This window comes from Mustela nivalis, assembly GCF_964662115.1.
Source record: "Mustela nivalis genome assembly, chromosome: 2".
NCBI lineage: Eukaryota > Metazoa > Chordata > Mammalia > Carnivora > Mustelidae > Mustela > Mustela nivalis.
Window position 1 is genome coordinate 53,172,756 of NC_139021.1, and position 23,236 is coordinate 53,195,991.

Here is a 23,236-nt window from a genome sequence, read left to right on the forward strand (position 1 = left end):
GAGGTTTAGGGGGCAGTTTCCAGGGTCTGTGGTACACAGGAGCAGGGGTGGGAGGCAAGCAGGATGTGGGGACCTGATGCCAGTTTCTCTCCTCTCCTCAGGAAGCTTAGTGCTGAGACTCGTCCCCCACATTCCTGGCCTTTCCCAGCTGGCACCAGTAGGCTCCAGGGTCTCCTTGCAGAAAGGCTGGAGCTCTCTGACGAGAGGCATCCTGCTGACTCCAAGACACGCGGAGATAATTAACTGGTAGTTTCTGCACGACCTGCTGACCCCTTATAGGAACCACTGTAAAGATAAAATGACTTACTGGCTTTTTTTCCCCCTTAGTGTCTCTGGTGCCTGTAACGTTTATAGTCATCGTGACATTTTGTGTTTATCACTCATAGTCCAGCTGAAAGCACCCTCTTTTCTCCCCTCTTGTCCCGGCCATGACCCATCTGCCGCTCAGTTATCACCTTTCTCAGAAAATGCTCTGTCAAGCCTGAACATTGGCAAGTTAGACTGGGCCATTTTCAGCACCCAGAGCATGTGCGCCGTGCCCTACTTCCGACTCCAACTGTGGACCGAAGGCTGGCGAGGACGGTTTTATGCCACAAATACCTCATTCGTCAGCACTGTCTTCTGAATCTCCCTCCTCACGTCCATTATCACAGACCTTGAATAATTGTTTTCATTCAGCCATTAACTACATGACTTTTTTGACCAGCAGGCTAAACCTGAGATCTTCCTGACTCGTGTCCCATCATGAACATGCCTCTTGTTTAACTCAAGACAGCTGTTCCTCCTCCTCCCCTTGCACCCCCGTCCCTAATCTTTCTTCCTTAGGCAAACCTTGTTTATTCAGAAATTTTGGAGAAGAAGTACTTTTAACTAAGCGAAAGGATAAGGTCTTCCCACTTTCAGCACGGAAACGTCCTTCATTTCAGCCATTCTCACGGAAATCTTTCCAAAATACATTATTTAGTACTTTCTTAAACAGAGAAAATAGAACATAATTTAACTTTTTCTTGAGGTGTTGCGATCATTGCAGTGACCAAAGGTTTTGTGCTCTGCGGCAACACACTGGAGGCCGGGGCCGGGGTCGGGGTGGGGGGTGTCTTTGTGGAAGATGAGGTGCATAGGGTCCTAGGTTTCTGTGATTCTGAAGTTATTTTGTAAACTTTGAAATAGAAAGTCTTCCTGCTTTTTATCAGCCATGCTCCACCGCTTCTAGTTATCTATAGGCACCACTTCTGGTACCTTTCTTTGAAAATTCTTTTACCCTAATTTTCTAATTCTCAGTGTTGATTGTGGACATAGAAAACCAGTATGCACACACACATACATACATGTGTTCCTGTGTGTGTAAAAATGGAAAAGATGGACCTGAGTGTTTTTCTATGAGTAAACCAAATAAATTGTGAGGTGTGTTTTTTTTTTTTTCTTTCTGATTTTAGAAGTGGAAAGTTGCAAGACAAATGAGTTGAACAGTGGTGAAGAGTTACTTTCTGGCGGGCAGCTGGGGGGCTCAGTTCATAAGCATCCGGCTCTAGATTTTGGCTCAGGTCACGATCTCAGGGTCCTGGGATCAATCCCCATGTTGGGCTCCATGCTCAGCAGGGTCTCTGCTTCTGCTTCTCACTCTCCCTATGCCCCTTCCCCCTACTCTCGAATAAATACATAAACAAACAAATAAATATTTTTTTTACTAAAAAAAAAGAGTTACTCTTCAATTTCTAAGAGCCACCTCTAGAAACTTCTTCCTTAGTTTCATTCTTTGTTTTCACTTAATTCTCGACTAGTCACTGGTTCCTGAAAAGGGATTCTTTTTAGGAGAGGGCCTTCATTTCATTATCCCAACTTTACACACGAACTATGTCACTGACGATCTTTAGAAATATTACTGTGATGTTCTCAAACTATTGTAATTAAAAAAAAAGAAAACACAGGTGCAAAAACAAACTGCAAGCCCAAGACCTAAATCTCTCCCTCTCATTGTCCCCTTCTGTCACAATTCCGTGGAAAGTTGAGTACGCGAACAGGCCATTTGACAGAATGTAACCCATACCAGCCCCATTGTGCAATGCCTTGAATGTAAGTCCTTTTCAACGAAATGGAGGTATATTTTCTTTTATATTGTTGACTTTGACCCTGCAGCTTAGCGAAGAACACTTGTGCAACATTTTCTGGATCAATTTTTCATCTGCTCAGAGCAGACATGCATTTTTCCCATCATTAAAGGGAAACCAAACCCATCTACATAATCCGCCATTCTGCTTTGTTTCTTTCCAGTCGTTCGTGTCGTAGATTCTGAAATATTAATGAAGGGATGTGAATGTAGTGCTCTCTTCTCACACCCAGGCCCAGTGGGAGCCTGGGCATGGTCAGGGAGTGGGAGGATGAGAGAGGTCCCCATTTTGCAAAACGAAGTGCTTTGCAAAGTTGGGTTGCTGATCTGCCTTCCACTCTCCAAGGGCTTTACTTAAAATACAGATTCCTGGGCAGACTCTACACCTAGGGAATGGAAGTTTCTGGAGGACAGGGCTTTATAATTTGCATTTTAAATCAACTAGATGATGTTTAAGTTTTTTTGCTTACTTACCAAATTCGGTGTATCTAACTCTTTTTTTTTTTTTAAAGTTTTTATTTATTTATTTGACAGAGAGAGATCACAAGCAGGCAGAGAGGCAGGCAGAGAGAGAGGAGGAAGCAGGCTCCCTGCTGAGCAGAGAGCCCGACGTGGGGCTCGATCCCAGGACCCTGAGATCATGACCTGAGCCGAAGGGCAGCAGCCCAACCACTGAGCCACCCAGGCGCCCCTGTGTATCTGACTCTTAATGTATAACCAGTTAATAGTTAATGTAACTAGTAATAGTTAAACTTAGTGAGATACTTATAGAGTACTGATCATAATTAAATCTCATTATTGTAAGAATAATACCTTTCATTTGTATAGCAGCGTTTTTACCCTTTCGAAGTGTTTTCCTAAATGTAACCCTCTGACATGAGCAGGGGAGGGACAGGCATTCCTCATTGTATTTGCTTGGCTTATTGCTTTTCACAGATACTGTTTTTATTTTGTTTTAGTTTCTTCACAAACAGAAGGTTTGTGGCAATCCTGCATCAAACCAGCCTATTGGTGACATTTTTCCAACAGTATTTTTCACTTCACGTCTCTATGTCACATTTTGGTTAATTCTTGCAACATTTCAAGCTCTTTCATCATTATATTTGTTTTGGAGCTCTGTGATCAGTGATTATGACTCACCGAAAGCTCAAGTGATGGTTAGCTTTTTTTTTTTTTTAAGCAATGGAGTATTTTTAAATTAAGATATATATATATTATATATATATATACATATATATGTATATATGTATATATGTATTAAGGGTATGAGGGCATTATGTCTAAAACAATTATATATATATATATAATTGTATATATTGTATATAACAATTTTATATGTATATATACATATAAAATTGTTTTAGACATAATGCCCTCATACCCTTAATAGATTTTAGTATAGTATAAACATACTGGGAAACCAAAAAATTCATTTGATGCACTTCATTATGCTACTTGCTTTATTGAGGTGGTCTAGAACCAAACACACACTATCTCAGAGGCATGCCTGTATTATTGCCTCCACTCCAGAGGTGTAAGTGGGACCCTGCAGCTTCATGACTTGGACAAACTACCCTGTAACTTAGTAGCCCGGAGTCAGGAGTAGGGGCCATGTCCTCTGGCCTTATTGCACCACATGCTGGTTTCTAGGACCTGAGACCCAAGAGCAACTTCATCAAAGCGGCCCCTTCCAAACAGACCTGAGTGAAATCAGTACCTTACCAGCTACTCCACATGCTGTTCAGTGTGCTGTGCATTTGCTCCCAAAAGATGAAAGCATAGACGGAGCCCAGGGCGCAGGGGCTGGGGGGCAGGGGGGTGTGGAATGGGAATCTTCAAAACAAAGACAATCTCATTCCTCTTCTGCTCATCCCCTTCAATTTTCTGATCTTTTTCCTCCACTCCCTCTTTCTTGTAAAGACTCAAACTCTGAAATAATTATATGAAATTAAGTTGGTAAAAGCCAGGCTTGTTTCCTTAAGATTGATGTGTTAACATTTTGGGCAGTTTTCTCAGGACCCAGGGAGACTATTATTTCTGAGCTCGGCTGTAGGAATGTTCCCCTTCCCCAGGCAGGGGAGAATCTCCTCCCCCAATACCGTGTTTCTTGATTTCCTGGCACCTCCCTTCACGATACAGCCTGTGAACAGAGGAAGTTCAAAAAAATTGTTAAGGCAGAAGATTTCTCTTACTCTGGTCATCTCTACCTACTTTCCCCAAAAAGGGCTTTTAGGGAGAAATAGAGACACGGGGTCTCTAAACTCACTCTAAAAGACTGAATTTAAATAGAGTATTTCTCTTCCTGAGTTGGGCATTCAGTTTTGATGTTCTAGGATAGTATGACCCAGACTCTGAGAGTCTGGAGGAGGTGAGGGAAACACTTTCCAGCTCCACTTGCCTGCTTTTATCGATATATCAAGATAAGCTGGTATGTGAATACCAAAAGAAATCTTTTCGTGTAAGTTATATTGCTCTCTAAAATAACAGTAGGGGCACCTGGGTGGCTCAGTGGGTTAAAGCCTCTGCCTTCGGCTCAGGTAATGATCTTAGGGTCCTGGGATGGAGCCCCGCATGGGGCTCTCTGCTCAGCAGGGAGCCTGCTTCCCCCCTCTCTCTGCCTGCCTCTCTGCCTACTTATGATCTCTCTCTGTCAGATAAATAAGTAAAATTTTTAAAAAATTTAAAAAAAACAGTAACAGTGACAGTACAATAAAGGTGTGACTTTGCCCATCACTCTCCCTCTGTGTGCAGTAAGATGAATGAAAGATTGTAAGGTCACTGGGCTTCTCTGCACTGGAAAATGACTTGGTTGCCCAGTGCTGAAGCCACACTGAATTTCCAGTGTTCCTGAGGCAGCCCAGGCAGACACTGGCAGGGTCAGGTTCAGGAGGTGCTTGCTTGCCTTGACACATCATTTCTAATTACGACACCTTTATAAACCCCTTCCCTTTAGCTTCATAAGGCTTGTAAAAGGTGCCCGCAAACTTCTGCCTTCCTGTGCCTCCCTGCCCTGAGGTAGAAATCCTCTTCTTGCAGGAAGTGCAAAGCGAAGTTCAAAGTTTCCTCCATCAAAAGAAAGTGCGCCTGATCCAGTATAATGTGATTACGTGACAATTAAGGGGGGGGGGGATGCCAGGGCCACTGCTTCACTGTCCAGAGCTGGCCCCTTGCAATCTCCACCTTTCTAAAAGATATTTATAATTTCCTTGCTCCCTATAAAGACACGCACGGAAACTGAACACCGTTTAGGGTCCAAGTCACTGGTAGCTTTGGGCTACCCCAGGATGGGAAGTCATGAAGGAGTTGTGATGGAAGGTCTCCGTGGAATGCAGAGGCTAAGGGATCAAGCTTCAGGGAGAGAGGATCCAGAAAGGAAAGGAAGGGTCCACAGACCCCAGGGCAGGCCCTGTCGCTCTGGTGATTTTCTGTGTGACTGCCAGGCCTCTTTCCTTGCCATAAAACAAGCCCAGTTCAACCTACGTTAAAAGAGGGTTAAAAAGGGCTCATAAATCTTTCTGGGCATTGAAGATCCACGGAGAACTCAGCCTGATGTCTTTCACATCTGTTTCGGGTTCTCAGCCTCATCTGGCTCAGCTGCCTTTTCTCCAGCAATAACTCACGAGCCCCATGCACGCCGCTGAGTGGCAGGTATAGGGTGTCTCCCCCCAGAGCCCAGGGGACGAAGGGTGAGCGGCCCGGCAGCAGGCAAGTCCCCAAGGCTGGCCCACTGACACCGTAAGTTTATACGCAGGGGCTGGCGGAGGGGAGGTGGCGGGCCGGGCGGTGTCCCCGCGCAGCACACCCCGCCCGGGGAGGGGAGCCTCGCGGCGGGTGGGAGAGCGCTGGCTGAGGTTGGTCACACGGAGATTGAATTTCAGCTGAATTAGATCAGAGCTGTGGGAAACAGCACCTCCTTCACACACACACACACACACACACACACACACACACACACACACAGCCGGTCTCCTAGGAAGATGTGGGAGGGCGGCTGGGGAGACGGAGGCAGGCAGCTGCCGCGAAATACCCAAGTCAGCTCCCCGCGGCTGAGGGCCAACTGAGCGACCGTCTGCGTCTCCCCAGCGCGCGGCGGGGCTCGGCGCGCTCCGGGGGGTTTTACACCCGGTGCGCTCAGGGAGAGATGGGGGCGGTCAGCATTTAAAACACACTCTGGTTGGCGAGGGAGTCTGCGCCTGTCTTTCAAGGAGGACAAGCCTGATTGTGAATAAAAGCACGAGAAAGACACCGAACTTTTAGGTCCGCAGCTGCAGAGGAGGAAAAGCCCCGAAGGCATCTGGGGGGCTTTCGCTGTTACCTGTAGGGTTTGATGTTTTGCGGCATTTCATTATCATGCAATGTGAGCTCTCAGGGCGATGTTTGATGTTAGGAACTGTTCCTTGCCTCTCCTTTCTCTGCTTCCTAACCTGACGCCATCTCAGTGACCCAGAATACCAGTTTTTCTTGGGGAGGCCCTGGGGGAGTGGAGAATTGGGGGGAAAGTTTTAGAACTGAAACGGGAACACTTGCAGTCCTATTCAAAAGGGCAAGAAGTCAGCTGCTTTGAAATCCACCCCCTCAGCAGGGGTGGGGGAAGCCTTTCCAGGAGACAGTGGGAACACATTTGTCCTAAGCTGGCACCAGAGAGGCTGTTCTCAGAGGCAGCAAGGGCCTGGCATTCTGTACACTCCGTTTGAATCCGGGAGCCTTCAAATGATCCTTTTTTCTCTTCCTGTCACTCAGCAAGAGGCTGGAGGCAAAAATTCCTACTGCTGCTTCCCTCGAACCAGACAGAAAACAACCCCCGAGGTTGCCCAGTGCGCCCTAATCTTTGGGTTCTCGAAAGCATTTCCAGCAGACTGCTGCTGACCAGAAAATGGCCTCAGGCAACTGCCCAGGGAGAGTCTGCCTTGACCACAGCGCAGTGTGCTTTCCGCACAACCAGCCTTTTCTTGGACCCAGAAGCTTCTGGAGTTGGCACAATGGCTGGGCCTGAGGAAACCAGCCAGGATGTCCCCAGTAGGATGAATTATCACCCCTCTGTAAAAGAGAGAGAGACAGCCAGAACAGAGACAGTCTACCGCTCCCGGGAGCCCACTCCCCGCTGGAATTCTTAGAGGCTCACCACTTGGGTGGATTTCTTGGACTTCACCAAAAAGAGACAATTAGAATTCTGAGACCTTAGGTGGTCTTTGAGATCCTCCTAGATGAAGCGATACCCAAAAGGGGGCATGGAAGGACTTCAGGGAATCTGTGAATCATCTCAAACGATATTACAAGTTTCTATGTAAAAACGTTGTGTGTTTTCCACAGCCCCAGGAAGAGAGTTCTATGTATTCAGCAGATTTTTGAGAGCCCAGGACTCACCAAGATTTAAGAGCTACTGTTTGAAAGATTTTCCAAAGGCGATTTTGTTGGGGGTGAAGTGGAGAGGTCCTTGGCTTCCCTCCACCACAGGTCTTGCTAAGTCAAATGCCACATCTTCTGTCTCCTGTGGTGTAGTGCAACCTAGGTGTTTGATTCATGCAACGGAATGCAAACAGGAACGCAGAGAGGACACAAGGAAGCGGGGGTGTTGGGAGGGGGGACTGTGCATACACAGTGGCACTTGCCTGAGTACCTGAAGTACAGTAGGGATCTCCCTGGAGCGGGTCTAGCCAGTCCATACCCGGGTCCCAGAAGCTATTCTCCGAGGCCCTGTTCTAGGATGATATATTAACAAAGAGGGAAAGCATAAATGAGAACCCGAACCAGTGCAGACTTGATAGACCACTTGGATAAGGAAGTTAGAAAAAGAGCAGGATTGGATCCGTCACTGGGGAAGAGCGTGTACTGGCCTGCGTGGTACAAACTCCTTTCTGTAGGGCAGGGAAGGACTCTTGGGGGAGACGTGCTTGTCTTAATGCATCGTGAAAAATGACCAGGTTGCCAGAATTTCCCAGTCCCCCACTCTGGATTTGATGTTCCCTTGCAAATTAGAGGCATGTTTTGCCTTAAGAAAATCCCCATTTATTTTAATAAATAAGTTGATTCCCCCGAAGTCGACAAATTGGGGCTGGTGATTACTGACATTAAATAATAGCTGCTATTGATGCCAGGCTCTTGTGAAAAAGGCTTTACATACACTATCTCCAGTAATCTTACATCTCAGTGAGAGATGTACCTTTTCTCCCATTTTCTGGATGAGGAACTTAAGGCTGAGAATGCTTGAGCAACTTTCTTGCCATCACTGTTTTACTGAGTGGCACAGAGAACGGGCAAGGAAGGCCAGATGAGGCTTTCGCCAGAGATCATGGTTTTATATTCTCCGCTAGACAGCTTCTCTGTCCAGTAAGATTCCATGCTTTGCCGGAAATGTCAAGACCCCCAATTCATGGTAAACATGACTTGAATTTCAAAGGTGGGGGGAAAAAAAAGAAAAGGATGTCTACAGATACTACTATATTCTAGATACAATCCCACTGATGCAAGTGTCTCATTTTGTCAAAACTTAAATTTTGTAAAAAAAAAAAAAAATCCAATTCTTGTGAAACATTTTCAGAAGTACATTTTTCATTTAAAGTTAGGTACACACATGCAAATCGTCTCCCACCAGGAAATCATCAACTAATCAAAACATTCCCAGGGCACAGGGCAGATTGTGCTCAGTATGTTGTCCCCTTTGCTTAGTTGAATGTCTGCCCTAGGCCAATAAATAATTACTCAGTGAATAAGCAAGTACAAGAATGAACCTCTTTTAAGGACAGTGATCAGAAAGTCTTATTCCTGAAAATGGAAGCAGATCGCCTTGGGCAGCAGACATCAAGATATGGGTATAGTTCATTATACGCCCCAAGTGAGTTCACATGAGGGAGAGGAAGAAAGGTGAGAGAGGAAAATAAGAGGATATGGAGATCTCCGTTTTGAAACTTGAAAAACTATACTTTGTTTTTCTAACATTTAATTGTTTCTATTCAGATTGGGGAAATTTAGAGCTCTTGCTAGTTGAAATTTCCACACCAATGAACATAATGCCTGCCCTTTTCAGTGATCTCAGTGAACAAGTCCTCAGTGATTTTTTTTTTTAATTCTAGAACGCTAGTCTATAGGATAGTCAAACAGAAATATTTCCCCTCTCCCCTCTTGGCATGTGAGTGTGTGGAAAATGTTGACATGCCTGGGGTCTTTGGTATTGGTTTTTTTTTTTTTTTTTGGAAGTGCAAATAGTTAATCAAAATGTCATGCTGGTGGTGAACCAGAGATTAAAAAGTGAACTGATTTTGAGGACAGCAATCATGGCCTCAAATTGCAGCTTAAGAAAGGTCATTTCTGTAGAGAAGTATCCTGAAGCAAGTGCTATGAAGGGAACTGTGCACTTTCCAGACCTGAAAAAAGCTATGGGTAACCATCCCTCTCAGAAAATGCAGGGATTCATATGCTTAAAGACAGAAGGTTGGTGCAGATGCTATCTTTTTTTTTTTTTTTTTAATTCCTTCCCTTCCCTTCCCTTTCTTTCTTTCCTTCCTTCTTCCCTTCCTTTTCTCCATCAATCTACTCACTAATTCATGTGTTCATTTAAACAAACATTGGTTGAGTATCTCCTATGGCTTCATAGGATCCCCCATCTGGTGAGATGGAACACACAAGCACTTCAAGTCCAAGTGCATTAGAGAATTAGAATTAGGCACAGCTGTTCGTTAAGCAGAGTGGAGGGGCACCCAACCACTACCCATCAGAGGTAAGGAGATTTTTCCCAGAGGAAGCGAGCTTGAGCTGAGGCTTGAAGGATACAGGAGAAGTTTGCTGGGAACAAAAGTCACATTGAGGTTGCCCAGGCTGGTAGAAGACCACGTGTGCAAGCACAGAGGGGTTGTAGGGAGAGGGAAGGCCAGGGACGCTGTGGCAGATGCCGTCCTGCCTGGATCCCAGGCTGCGTACGGAGCCCCGAGGGGAGATGAGATCAGATAGGAGTAATAATTGCTAGCATTTATTGAGCACCTGCTCTTTTCCTGGCACTGTTCTAACCACTTTATATGTTTTGACTTAATCATTACAGTAGCCCTGTGAGGTGGTATTAGAATGGCTCCTATTTAACAGAGTTACAAGGAGATCAAGGGTCTTGCCAAAGAGCGTACAAGTAGAGAGTGGAGGCCGATATGCAACCCAGACAGTTGGACACCAGAGCCCGTGCACTTAATGGTTATGGCAGGAGGCTGCTCGGAGAGCTTAGGTTGGCTTTGACAAGCGACAGAGGAGACTCTTTCCTACCTGTTGGTCCAGTGTAAGGTGGATGTTGCCCTGAGTGTGAAGATAGTCTTCTCATACCAGTGTCCCCCACTCCTTTTTAAAAATATTTTATTTATTTGACAGAGAGAGACACAGCGAGAGAGGGAACACAAGCATGGGGAGTGGGAGAGGGAGAAGCAGGCTTTCCGCTGAGCAGGAACCCCCCGCCCCCCATGAGAGCTCAATCCCAGGATCCTAGGATTATGACCTGAGCCAAAGGCAGATGCTTAACAACTGAGGCCCCACCAGGTGCCCTCAGTGTCCCCTTTTTTAGACCAAAGGGCGTGAAGCTGCACTGGTTCTTGCATCCAAATGCCAGCGCTGAGGGGAGGGACCACTCCTCCCCTCATCAGGGTGCGTTCGGTGCAAGTGCAGGGCTCGGCATGCTGCAGGTGCTCATAAAATACTTACGGAATGAAGGATAAATGAATTTATTGATCTTTACTTCTTAGGCTTGCGAAAAAATAGGCTCAGACTTCTTGCGTATTTTCTCATTTCAGATGTAAATGAACTTAACACAAGCAATACATTCCACTAAAACCTTGCCCCATGGCTTATATATATTTGGAAACCTAAATCTTCGACCCCAAGTCAAAATTTACAGGGATTAACGTCTTTTGAAACGATGACTCGTGGGTTGTGGGGTGTTCGTGCATTCCATTTATTTCCTATGTATAGTCTTCAATTCCCAGATTGGTTCAGACTTCTCCTCTTCCAGTTATATCGAAAGGACGGCCCTGTGTATCTATGATTTTCACAAAATCTATGCTAATTCCTTTGAAGATGATCAAAAGTTGACTGTGTTAGACTTTCCAGCTCCTAAGAATCCAGGTACGTAATAGAAGGAGGTCAGTAAGGTTCAGGGATGAAATTTGCCCATTGATATTAATGCATTGATCGCTTCCTGCTTCAGTGTCAGAAATGAAATTGCTCTCTTATTGGCCAGAAAAGAAGCACCCAGCTGAAACCGAGAAGTGTGTTTTCTCTTTGGTCAACAGGGCAAGTAGGACCTTCTGTATTCTGTCCATCAACACTGATAAGCTGTGACACCAAGGGGGGGATGGGAGGATCTCCAGCTCTTCCACCTACGCTGGACCCCAGAGCGTCATGGTCTCCTTCAGGAAGCCAAGGGAGCCCAAATAGAAAGATGAGCACCATGAACACAAATAACCAAGTGTAGTCTCATAAATTATTTGGTTGTCCGCATATTTTGAACTTTGGGAGACCTTCATTATCAGGAACACCTCCTCGTAGCTCAAGAGCACTTGCTTTGATGATCTCAGTTGGCCCAGCTTCTCTAGAAAAGCCTTCCTTTTTTAAAAGAGTAAGCCTTGGGGCGCCTGGGTGGCTCAGTGGGTTAAAGCCTCTGCCTTCAGCTCAGGTCATGATCCCAGGATCCTGGGATCAAGCCCCGCATGGGGCTCTCTGCTCAGCAGGGAGCCTGCTTCCCCTTTTCCCCTTCTCTCTCTGCCTGCCTCTCTGCCTACTTGTGATCTCTATCTGATAAATAAATAAAATCTTAAAAAAAAAAAAGGAGTAAGCCTTTTAAGAAAATTGGCCAAAACTAGAACAAAATAACAATACTTGCTTTCTAAGAAATATTTTTCTTGATCTCTTCAGTGTATTTGTGATTTCGGTAGTATTCAATGTATTGCATTCCATTGTGAAGAATTTGATGATTATAATTAACAAGATTTATGTGCTCTACCGTTTCTAAATATACAAATGTCTATTACAAGATTTATATTGTTCCTTAGGCTCTTATCAACCCTCTCTGAAATGAGGAGAGATGTCATTATCTTCTTTTTATAGATGAGGAAACTGAAATTTGGGGAAGATGCCAGGCTAAAGCATTTGTCGCGGGACACCTTATGAAGAAAGCAAAGCAGCCAGAACCTGGACCCAGTTTGGATTCTCGAGCCTGTCCACCTCCTCTCCATTAAATCAACTAGAACAGGGAGCTTGTTGCTGCATGTCCGACATGGGCTAGGTAATTTCACACACACTATTTTTCATTCACAAACTGCAGGGTAGAGGACTCATAGCAAAGATAAGGAAATTAGGGGCACCTGGGTGGCTCAGTGGGTTAAAGCCTCTGCCTGTGGCTCTGGTCATGATCTCAGGGTCCTGGGATAGAGCCCCCGCATTGGGCTCTCTGCTCAGCAGGGAGCCTGCTTCCCCTCCCCCCCCCCCCACCACGCCAGCCTCTCCACCTACTTGTGATCTCTCTCCGTCGGTGAGAAAGAATAGGGAACTGCGGGAAGAGGCTGTGTGGTCAGCATACTGAGATTTCTTGAGTGTGCAAAACCAGGCAGAGTATCTCACCAAAGGAAGTTCATTTGTAAAAGGAGAGTTTGGGAGTCTTGTTTGCTCTTCTGAGGAATATATTCCTTTCCTTTTCAGCAAATCTTTATCGCAAACTGAATCTTTGCTCTGTCACCTGAAACAGACTTTAGAACAATGAAAACCACCCCCAGGGAGGATATTGATTCCGATGGAGCAAATGTTGATTAAGCGGAATGGTGGCTTTTGTTAACTGGTGGAATTCCAGATCTTTCCTTAGGCCTGTCTCTCCAGGGAAATGAGCTCTAGCCTCAAAAATCTACAAAAAAACCTGAGTCAGAATGCAGATTTACGATGGGGGAGACGCTGGGCGGAAGGCGGCTATCTAGTAGGCTATCTAGAAGCTCATCTTTGTGTTATTGGAGAAACACTCTCTCTCTTGACAGGATGTGGTCTGGTTATCACATAGTCTTCTCGGGTTTCATCCCCATTCTGCTTACAAATGCCCCAAATATAAAGAGATGCATTTCATTAAGACAGCCTTTAAGAGGCACTTTATCCCAGCTGTTGCCATCTGTCTTAAACACCTACCTTTTCACCCTAGTGTGGAGTTTACATGTCGATAAGGGATGTAAAAAAGGGAACTTGAGAAATCTCGGCAAAGGAAAAACACCAAGGCTGCCTGTGGGAATGGCAGAGAAGGAGCCCCAGGAAGCCTTAAGTTCCAGAACACCCCTCCTCCTCAGAGAGGAGAGCTGGTGTGCTGCTTGCCTGCCTTGGGGCTTTGGGCTGACCCCAAACACCAGGGACTGTAAACACTTTTCCAGTCACAGATATGAAGGATTCTGTGCCTGCTACTTTGGTATTTTCTCCTTAAGGACCTGCAGCAAAACAAGTGAAAAAAAAAAAAAAAAAAAAAACCCGCAGGTGGGGACGTGACAAACAGACCCCAAAGATTTCTGCTGCCTCAGGGATTCTCTCTGCTAGCAGTGCCCATTCCCCTCAAGCATGAATTGTCCATACCTGATCTCACTATGCACATCTGCAGAGCTGTGTGCCCTCCCAGCTGGCCGTTGGCCCAGAGGGATTTGTGGCCAAGTGACCCGAGAACGTTCTCTCACTCCTGGGTCTGAAGACAGAGTTGGAGGCCCTTGGAGGCTACTGAGATAAGTCTGGAAGACTTTCCAGGAGGGAGGGGGAGAGGTTAGAATGAAGTGTGAAATGGGGAAAACAGGAGGAGTGGTCCCAAAGCCCAGCCAGGGTCCCGAGGCAGGCAGAACCCCTATGGGGGCGTGGGGCTGGGGAGCGGGGGGTGTGAGGTCCTTTTTTGCTGGAGAGGAAATAAACCTGTGACTCCAGTCTGCCTGATCCTGCGGGATGGGCTGCCTGTGTTTGAAGTCCAGACTGGCGGGGTTCAGGAAGCCGGCTACATCAGGTTCCCATTAGCTCAGGCAGCAACACGGTGGGTTCACACCACGACATGGTAACAATTAAGCCTTCTGCTACTGGTCCTTACCCCGGGGTGAGGCTCTTTTCTTCCTTACCAATGTGACTTCAAGTCGCCCTGGTTTCCTTATGGCTCGATTTCCTGCAGATTCCCATTACTTCACGTCTAATCTTCTGAGACCACTTATTAGACCACACAAATTGTAACAATTGTCTCCAGCGCCCAGACCCAGGTCCAGACCCCCAGTGTGCCTAGGAGAAATACAGTATCTGTATCTTTCTGAAATGTGAGAGCTACTTCCTATGTAAATGGTCGGATTACCAAAAATCAGAGTCATAAATATTGGGGGAACATAAACTAATTATACATGTCTACCCTGAGGTATGCTAAATTACTTTTTTTTTTTAAAAGAGTGGTTTAGAATATTTATCTCCAACTTCAATGATGAGAGAGATAAAGTCACAAATGAATGACTATAATTAGAAGCAGAAAACAAAAAAGATAGAAAGTTATGGATTTTCCAAGGAAGGAAAATACTTATATCCAGAGAAAGCCATTGAAAATGCCATTTAAGCTGAACCTTGAAAAATAGGTAGAATTTGGATACAGGGAAGTTGGTGGGAAGAAGTAAAAGGCATAAATGGTTGCTAAAATAAATAAAATATAAGTAAAATAAGATACAGTTCCTTCTTCAGGAGGCTTTCAGTTCAGCTGAAATAATAAAACAGACATAGGTAAGAAAAAAATTAGAAGACAGTATAAGACATAGCATGCTCAAATCACATCGGATATAGCTAAGGCTTTATTGTGGTATGGGAATGTTAAATGCTGTTTCAAGTAAGAACGTCGCTAGAGTTTGATGAGAGAGCTGGGCCAGACTTGTGGAGGACTGGGATTTAAGGCATCAGCAGGAAGGAAAAATGAGTGGGGTGAGCCTCAAGTGGGCCGTGTGCTGAAGGTGAGTGGTTCTCAAACTTCAGAGAGCATCAGACCTCCAGAGATCTTATCAAAATACACGTTCCTGGGCGCCTCGCCAGCATTTCTGATTTAGGAGGTCTGATGTGAGGTGTGGCAAGCTGTATTTCTAGCAGGTTCGCTAGTGATGCTGCTGAGGCTCCTGGTCCGGGAAACTGCACTTGGAAATTACTGCCGTGGCTCTATCAGCATGCCCAGAGTGCTAGCATTTCCTTGGGGAAACACTGGGAAGTGAGACTGGCCAGGGATGGCTACGGAGAAGTATTATAAATGAGCATACTGTTAATTCTTTGTTTTCCTCACTGAGGAGTCTCCATCTGAGTAGAACAATGAACATTCTTGGTTTGTTTGTTTTTTTCTTCTATTCTCAGATGGCTTCCTGGTTTAGAATAAATTATTGTGAAAGAAGAAAACAATGCTTTTATGATTCCAGAAGAAATGACTTCTGGTTAAAGCTGGGTATTATTTCAAGAGATAGGTTCTGTCGATCCCTTCTGCAAGCATATTTCTTAGTAGCTCTGCCCCTGCCATGTCTGCGATGGGCTTCGTATTACTGAGTTTTGTGTAGTGGATGGCCACCATCACAGTCAACCCTTCTCAGAATCCAAGTATGAAAACATTGGCCAAAGTTACTTTCCAAAAATAATGTACTTTCTGATTGCCTTGGTTCTTGAAGATTCACATCATTTATTGTCTCAAATATTGTATAAACAGGGCGCCTGGGTGGCTCAGTGGGTTAAGCCGCTGCCTTCGGCTCGGGTCATGATCTCAGGGTCCTGGGATCGAGTCCCGCATCAGGCTCTCTGCTCAGCAGGGAGCCTGCTTCCCTTTCTCTCTCTGCCTGCCTCTCTGTCTACTTGTGATTTCTGTCAAATAAATAACTAAAATCTTAAAAAAAAATTGTATAAACAGAAGTAATAATCTTTGTTCCATGATCTTTTTGCTTTTTTTTTAATATTGAAATTAAAACTTACCACCATGGTTTCCCCTCATTTTAACAGAAAATAATTAAATGCAGTTAATGTGAAAAAAGACCTCTACATTTAAAAATGTTTTAAAAAAATCCTCATTCTGTCTGAAATGAGATAAATTCATATCTTCTTTCTATTGCATGAGGTTATTTATGAGTTTCTCCTGGAGTTTGTAGGCTTGACTGAGGTGGGAGTGGTTAGAAAGTAGAAAGTCTCTTCCATATAAGTTCAAGATCAAGTTACATATGTTTAAAGAGCAGGTTGTAGAGGTGCCTGGGTGGCTTAGTCATTAAGTGACTGCCTTCAGCTCAGGTCATGATTCCAGTGTCCTGGGCTGGAGCCCCATGCTTGGTGGGAAGCCTTCTTCTCCCTCTCCTGGTCCCCTGGCTTATGCTCCCTCTCTCGCTGTCTCTCTCTCTGTCAAATAAATACATAAAAATCTTTAAAAATGAAATAGAATAAAGACCAGGTTGTAATGTGCTGGACCCTGCAAACAGAAATATGCAGTGTACTTTCCAAAGTTCCTTTTAATTCTTTGACTTATTTAAGAGTGGTGTAGTATGCAAATGACAGTAATTAAACAGCATTACAATACACACAGTTAATAGCATGATTCATATTTATGAAGTACTAATTTTATATGAATACCAAAAATATAAACTGATTATACTGTTCAAAGTTTGAATTGAGCAAATAGACAAAAAAGCTAGGAAGGGAATTTATTTTATAACAGTGAACCAAATTTATTATCATTTCTCATGATTTAATACATGAAAGATAACTAAGGTATATAACTTTTAAGGTGTTTCTTTATGTAGAAAGAAATGACATACTTTCATGTAATTAGAGGCTAAAGGTGCTCCTTTCTTCCTAAAGCTTACAAAAGGGAATTTTGTAGCACAGATAAGAGAGAGATAAGGGGGGTGCCTGGCTGGCTCAGCTGATAGAGCATATGACTTGATCTGATCTCAAGGTAGTAAGTTGGAAACCCACATTGGGTTAAAATAAAATTTAAAAAAGAGAGAGAGAGGTAAGGAAATATTATGTTTATTAAGATCTGAAGAGGGTCTTTGAGGGACCTCCCTAGGAATACACAATGACTTTATTACAGGGAAGACCAAAATTCTGAATTTGTCAAAATTCCTGGCTCCTTGACCAGGACTCTTATCATACTGTGATAAGGAGCTCTTTTAAAAATTTAATTAATTAATTAATTATAAATATTTTATTTATTTACTTGACAGAAAGAGACAGCTAGAGAAGGAACACAAGCAGGGGGGGGGGGTGGGAGAGGGAGAAGCAGGCTTCCCACCAAGCAGGGAACCTGACATGGGGCCTGATCCCAGGACCCTGGGATCATGACCTGAGCTGAAGGCAGATGCTTAACAACTGAGCCACCCAGGCATCCCAAGGAGCTTTTTTTTAGGGGAGAAATCTGGGGTGAGTGTAACTTTACCTTAGACTTATTCCCTAAGCATTTATTCACCTATCCCCTATACTCTATGCAATTTAGTAAATCAAAACAGTATCTTTGAAATGAAAATGCTTTGAATATAAGAAAGAATTTATTTCTCCTCTAATATTCAAGATGAAATTTTAAAGATTTTTTTTTTCATGGTCAGATGTATTTTTTTGTGAAGAATATTTATTGAATTGAGATCATGTTTCTATTCAGGGCTGACATCTGGTACATACTCTCATTTACGTGTTACTGTGATGCATTCATACTTTGCTTTAGTCATCTGGAGACGTGGGCTTCTCCAGTGTAATACACGAAGTTGTCAATGCAACATCTCAAGTGTCCCTTTGAAGAAAGGAGACAAGATTTTAAACGACTACATCAATTCATCTATTTAAATGAGTGTTGTCTTTTCCTGTAACCACCCTGGGAGAACAGACTCCGATTTCACGTTGTCTTGCTCAGAGCTGTTGCAGAATTCCTCCAGGAGTTGTCTGCAAGCATTGGAGAGTCCTCCCCAAGAATTTGGTCTCGTTATTTTATCGTCAGTTGTTTTTGACCAAAAATTACAATACTCCATTTGGTCAACTACCTCATCAAACAAATGATGCTTGAAAGATTTTTGATGATTTTTAGAAAATGAAACACAGCCAAGTCAAATCTACATAGAAAGAATGATGGTGCGGTACAACTGAGGAGAGGGGACAGTGCAGAGAGAAGGAACAGAACGGAGGGTAGCCACGGCATCCAGGGACAAGCATGGTCCCCTAACAAGACTGTCTTGGCCAGATGAGTTGTCATGTCTGTGAAAAACAGCACACCCCATCACACCTTGTACCGTCCATGCCCATCACATATTCTCAGCATGATCAAAATCCTGCCTCTGTTTCATTTACCTGGAAGTCTCACTTTTAAACATTTGTGTAAAACAATACAAGAGAAATAGCGAGTGAGTAATTAACAGGGGATATTGGAATGGGATATTTCTTAGTCCTAGAAACTCTCCTGTTTTTCTTACGCCATCACTTGCTTCCTTACTCTCCTCTCTTCCCTGGCCTGGGTCCCTTGCTCAGTGCCTTCCTTACTCAGTCAGGTGTCTGGTCCCCTCCTTGACTTTGCACCCCACCCCCGGCACCGCTGGCCCCAACCCTCCCACGCCCTCCAACTGTGCACCTGAACTGGGAGTCCTCGGCACAGAGTCTCACATCCTGTGGGTGCTTGACTGCTGTGTGCCCTTCTTCCTGTCCTCAGCTTCTCTCCCAATTCCCCTCAGCCCTTTCCCCAAACTGTACAACTCCTCTTAGGTCTCTCTCCCACACCCGCCCCCACCTCCCCATACCTTGTGCTTCGCAGAAGAGAAATAAAGTTTAAAAAACAAATAAAATTAAAATTAAAATAAGCAATAAAAGAAATTTTTTACAAATGAAGAAGGAAAGGAAGAAAGAGAAAGAAAAAAGGCAGGCAGGAAAGGGCAGGATCAGGAAGGCACGCAGGCAGGCAGGCAGGGAGCACCAGGGCCAAGGCCGTCAATCCTTTGCACCCAGTCTTCTAACCTCTTCTCTTTCGTTCTTTTCCACTTTCACTTCAGAGGAAACTGTGTCCCCTATTTCTTTTCAAGGCTGGCCTCACCACCTCCCAAAGTCCCCACACTGCACATGCACTTTATTTGAGGCTTCGACTTTCCTTCCAGAACTTTCTTTGCTAGCTGCTTCCCTCCTATCCTCAATATCTCCCTCCTGTCTTTTACTTGCACTTTCTAATCTTCCCTCTTCTCCAAAATAAAAACTTCCTTCCCCTTCCTTTCCTTCTCAACCTTCTGCATTGCTCTGTCCTTTGGATTCCACATACGTGTCTCCAAAGAGGAATCTCCATTTTCCCCCTGTGCTTTCCTCATGGACGCTTCTGACACTGACCGTGCTCTGTGACTGAGCTTGGTCCCATTTATATGATCAGTGCAAGCGGAGGACTGGCGGGTGTGCTTCCAGCTCCACTGTTTACTGTATGGCCTTGAGCAGGTTGCTTTACCTTCCTGCACCTTGGCATCCTCACCTGTAGAACGGGGAAAATAATACTTAGACTCCTTAATGAACATATTAATGCTTAATATTATATTATTAATATATTATAATATGATTATATAATTATGACATATAATGTATATATTACTAATATTATAATATTAATACTTAATGAACATATTAATACATAATAATGATAGGATGCTAATTGGAACCAAAACTGGTAAGGAGAACACTTACGGGGCTGACAAAGAGAGTCATCCAATGATAGAAGAAAGGTGATTCATGCTGGACCATTTCCCTAGGATGCTCTGGAGTCCCACATGATACCCACTAAATCCCTGAGAATCAATCTAGATCCATTTCATAGTCCACCTCTTTCTCAGATCTTCACCTGACGGTCCAACCTGCCGAAGAAAGTGGCCTCTTTGTCTTTGGTGTCCAGAAATTTAACCTTAGCACTTCTCACTTGGTCCAGTGTTGCCCCACATTGCATGGTACTTAGTGTGAACTTGACCACCTTGAAAACACTGCCAAGTCCTCCGCACCACAAGTGTGTTTTACTTACTGTATTAGTGTGCTAGGGCTGCTATAACGAATGCCACAGACTGGGTGGGTCTGACAACAGAAATCTATTTTCTTACAATTCCAGAGGACAGAAGTCTGAGAGCAAACTGCTGGTGGGGCTGGATTTTTCAGAGCTGAATTTTTCTCTCTCCTTGGCTTACAAATGGCCGCCTTCTTAGTGTGTCTTCACATGGTCTTCCCTTTGCACCTGCCTGTGTCCAAATCTCTTCTTCTTTTTTTAAAAGATTTTATTTATTTCAAGAGAGTGAGAGAGCATGAGCCTGGGGAAGGGCAAAGGGAGAGGGAGAGAATCTCAAGTAGATTCCACACTGAGCGTGGAGCCTGAAGTGGGACTCGATCTCATGACCCTAAGATCATGACCTGAGCTGAAACCAAGAGTTGGATGCACAAGTGACTGAGCCACCCACCTGCCCCCTAATCTCTTCTTATAAAGACACCAGACATATTGGAGTAGGGCCATCCTAATGTCCTCATTTTAGCTTACTCCTTAGAGGCTCTATCTCCAAACATAGTCATTTTATGAGATACTGGGGATTAGGACTTCAACCATATGAATTTTGAAGGGGCCACAATTCAGCCCATAGCACTTATCTTTGATACTCCCGAAGGAGCTAACATGGGGCCTGTCACATTTGTGTCATTGGTTAAACAACTTGGGGAAAAAACAGGGAAGGAGACACAAGGCAGGATGCAGAGAAAAACAATCCTCAGAACCTGTTTCTGATAGCATCTTGGGGAAATGGTGGAGAAAGCAAGGAAGGTTAGTCATCACCTCTAATGTTTTCCTTTCAATAACATGTCCTCACAACCCAGGATTATGTCACTAGAGTTGGGTTTCATTCTCCTTGCAAAATGATACCCCTGGGAAGGATGACATAATAGAACTACAAATTGGAGCAAGATAGACTCTGCTTTTGTTACTCATGACTGTGAAACCTCCAGAGCCTGGCACGTAGCAAATATATGTTAGCTACTGTTGGGTTTTATCACCACCACCACCACCACCATCATCATCATCATCATCATCAACTCTAAGCTCTCTGAAGACAAGGACACTTTGTATCCTGTCCATGGCTATACTCCCTGGCCTCAGGTGATGCTTAGCAAAAAGTAGAATCTCAATTTTTTTTTTCAATTTTTCATTTTTTTTTCAATATTTTTTATTTGTTCAATAAATAAAGATAGTTAACCTCAGAGGCTCTCTTTTCTTATCTCTGAAAAGAGTATTTACTGAGGACTCACTATGTGTGAAGCTAGTGTACCTGTTTTATATGGATTATGAAATTTTCCTCCTCACACCAATCATTTGAGGCAAGTACTGGTTTTATCTGAACAGAGACATAGAGAGCTCGGGAGCTGGTCAAGGTCACATAACAGCCAATGAACAGCAGAACTCGGATTCTGTTGAACTCGACCTGAGGTAATCAATCGATGTGCTCTAGTGCCTCCCTCGTGTCCATAAAGGGGGGAAAAACAGCAACTGAACAGAATTGTTGGGAGGATAAACTGGAATTTGTAAAGTGCCTAGTATGTAGTAGGCGCTCAATAAATATCCCACCCTGCTACCTCACTGCATTTACTTAGTTGTCCAGACAGAATCTGTCTTCGAACCAACAACTCCTGCCAGATCCTCCATGGCCCCAAAGACCCTGCAGCCACTGCCGCCATTTTCCACTTCCTTTAATGGCAGAACTACTCTGGATGCAAGAGTGGTCTGTACCTCGTGTTCTCTCCACCTGTCTTGTCTTGAACCCATTCAAGTCAGGCAGGAGCCTCTCCTGTCCTCTAAAACTGCTCTTAGCAACATGACCAAGTACATCTCATGAACAAGTCCAAGAACTTCTTCTCTGTGTTGCTTTCCCAACCTCTTAGCATCATTCAACAGAGCTAATGACTCTCCTTAAAACACTCTTTTCTCAGAGCTTCCTGGCTTCTGTTTCAGTTCCCAGGATGCTCCTTCTTGTTTCCCTTTGCTGGCCTCCATTTTGAATCTAAATGTGGACATATTCCAGGCTGAAACTCCTTTCTTTATCTGTATTTTCTGGCCAGGAAATCAGGTCCAGAGTCATGACTTAAATGCCATCTGTATGTGGATGGTTCTGGATTTCTCACTATAGCCCTGACTTGTCCCTGGAGTTTCAGATTCACAGATTCATCTTCCCATACAACATCACCACTTGCAATTCTAATGGGCATTTCTAACTTAGCATGCACATTGTCTCCACACTGTGTTCCCTTCATTTTCCCCATCCAGACCTTTCACATTCTTCCCCACATAAGTGATGGCCCCATCCATTGTTCTGGATAAAAATCTAGGAGTCATCCTTAATTCCTTATTTTCTCTTATCCTACTTTGATCCATCATCAAGTGCCATGGAAGACTTTACCTTCAAAATGTAGATCAAGCCATCTATTTCAAAACCCTTTGGAATTAAAATAGATTTTTTTCTTAAATTTATTTGATAGAGATCACAAGTAGGCAGAGAGGCAGGCAGAGAGAGAGGAAGGAAAGCAGGCTCCCTGCTGAGCAGAGAGCCCGATATGGGGCTCGATCCCAGGACCCTGGGATCATGACCTGAGCGGAAAGTAGAGGCTTTAACCCACTGAGCCACCCAGGTGCCCTAAAATAGATTTTTGACATGACTTACAAGGCTCTTTGTGGTCTAGATTCTGCCCTTTTCCAAGACCTCCAGTATTGCCACAGCCTCCCTTGTTGTGATACCTCAGACACATTGAAATTAGGTTCTTGAATGCAATAGACTCATTTCTGTCTCAGGACCTTTGCACTTGCTATTCCTTCTGAATGGATTTCTTTCTCCCAGCTCTTCATATGACTCTCTTTCTTATCATTCAGGTCCCAACTAGAATATCATCTTCTCAGAGAAGATTTCCATGAGCACCTTGTTTAAAATATCCTTCCACCCACAATTCATGTCCCTCTCTTAGTTAGAAAAGTTCTGGCTACAAATAAGAATAAACCTGGTAAAGGCCTAAGCCAATATACTTTTGTCTAACGTATTAAGATATCCAAGGTAGTTAGGTCAGGCCTCAATGATGTCATCAGGGACTCTGTCTCTTTCTCACTTTCTACTCTGCCACCCTTAACATTTTGACTTTCTTCCTTGT

General features: G+C 44.2%; 1 long non-coding RNA gene across 1 annotated transcript in view; it reads left to right on the plus strand.

Annotated features, from left to right (window-relative positions):
* Positions 1-5,752: 5,752 nt before the first annotated feature.
* Positions 5,753-23,236, plus strand: part of LOC309859050 — a 28,189-nt gene continuing 10,705 nt past the window's right edge. The window contains exon 1 of the long non-coding RNA XR_014308507.1: positions 5,753-5,842. This is a non-coding gene — a long non-coding RNA (uncharacterized lncRNA). The remainder of the gene's footprint in view (positions 5,843-23,236) is intronic.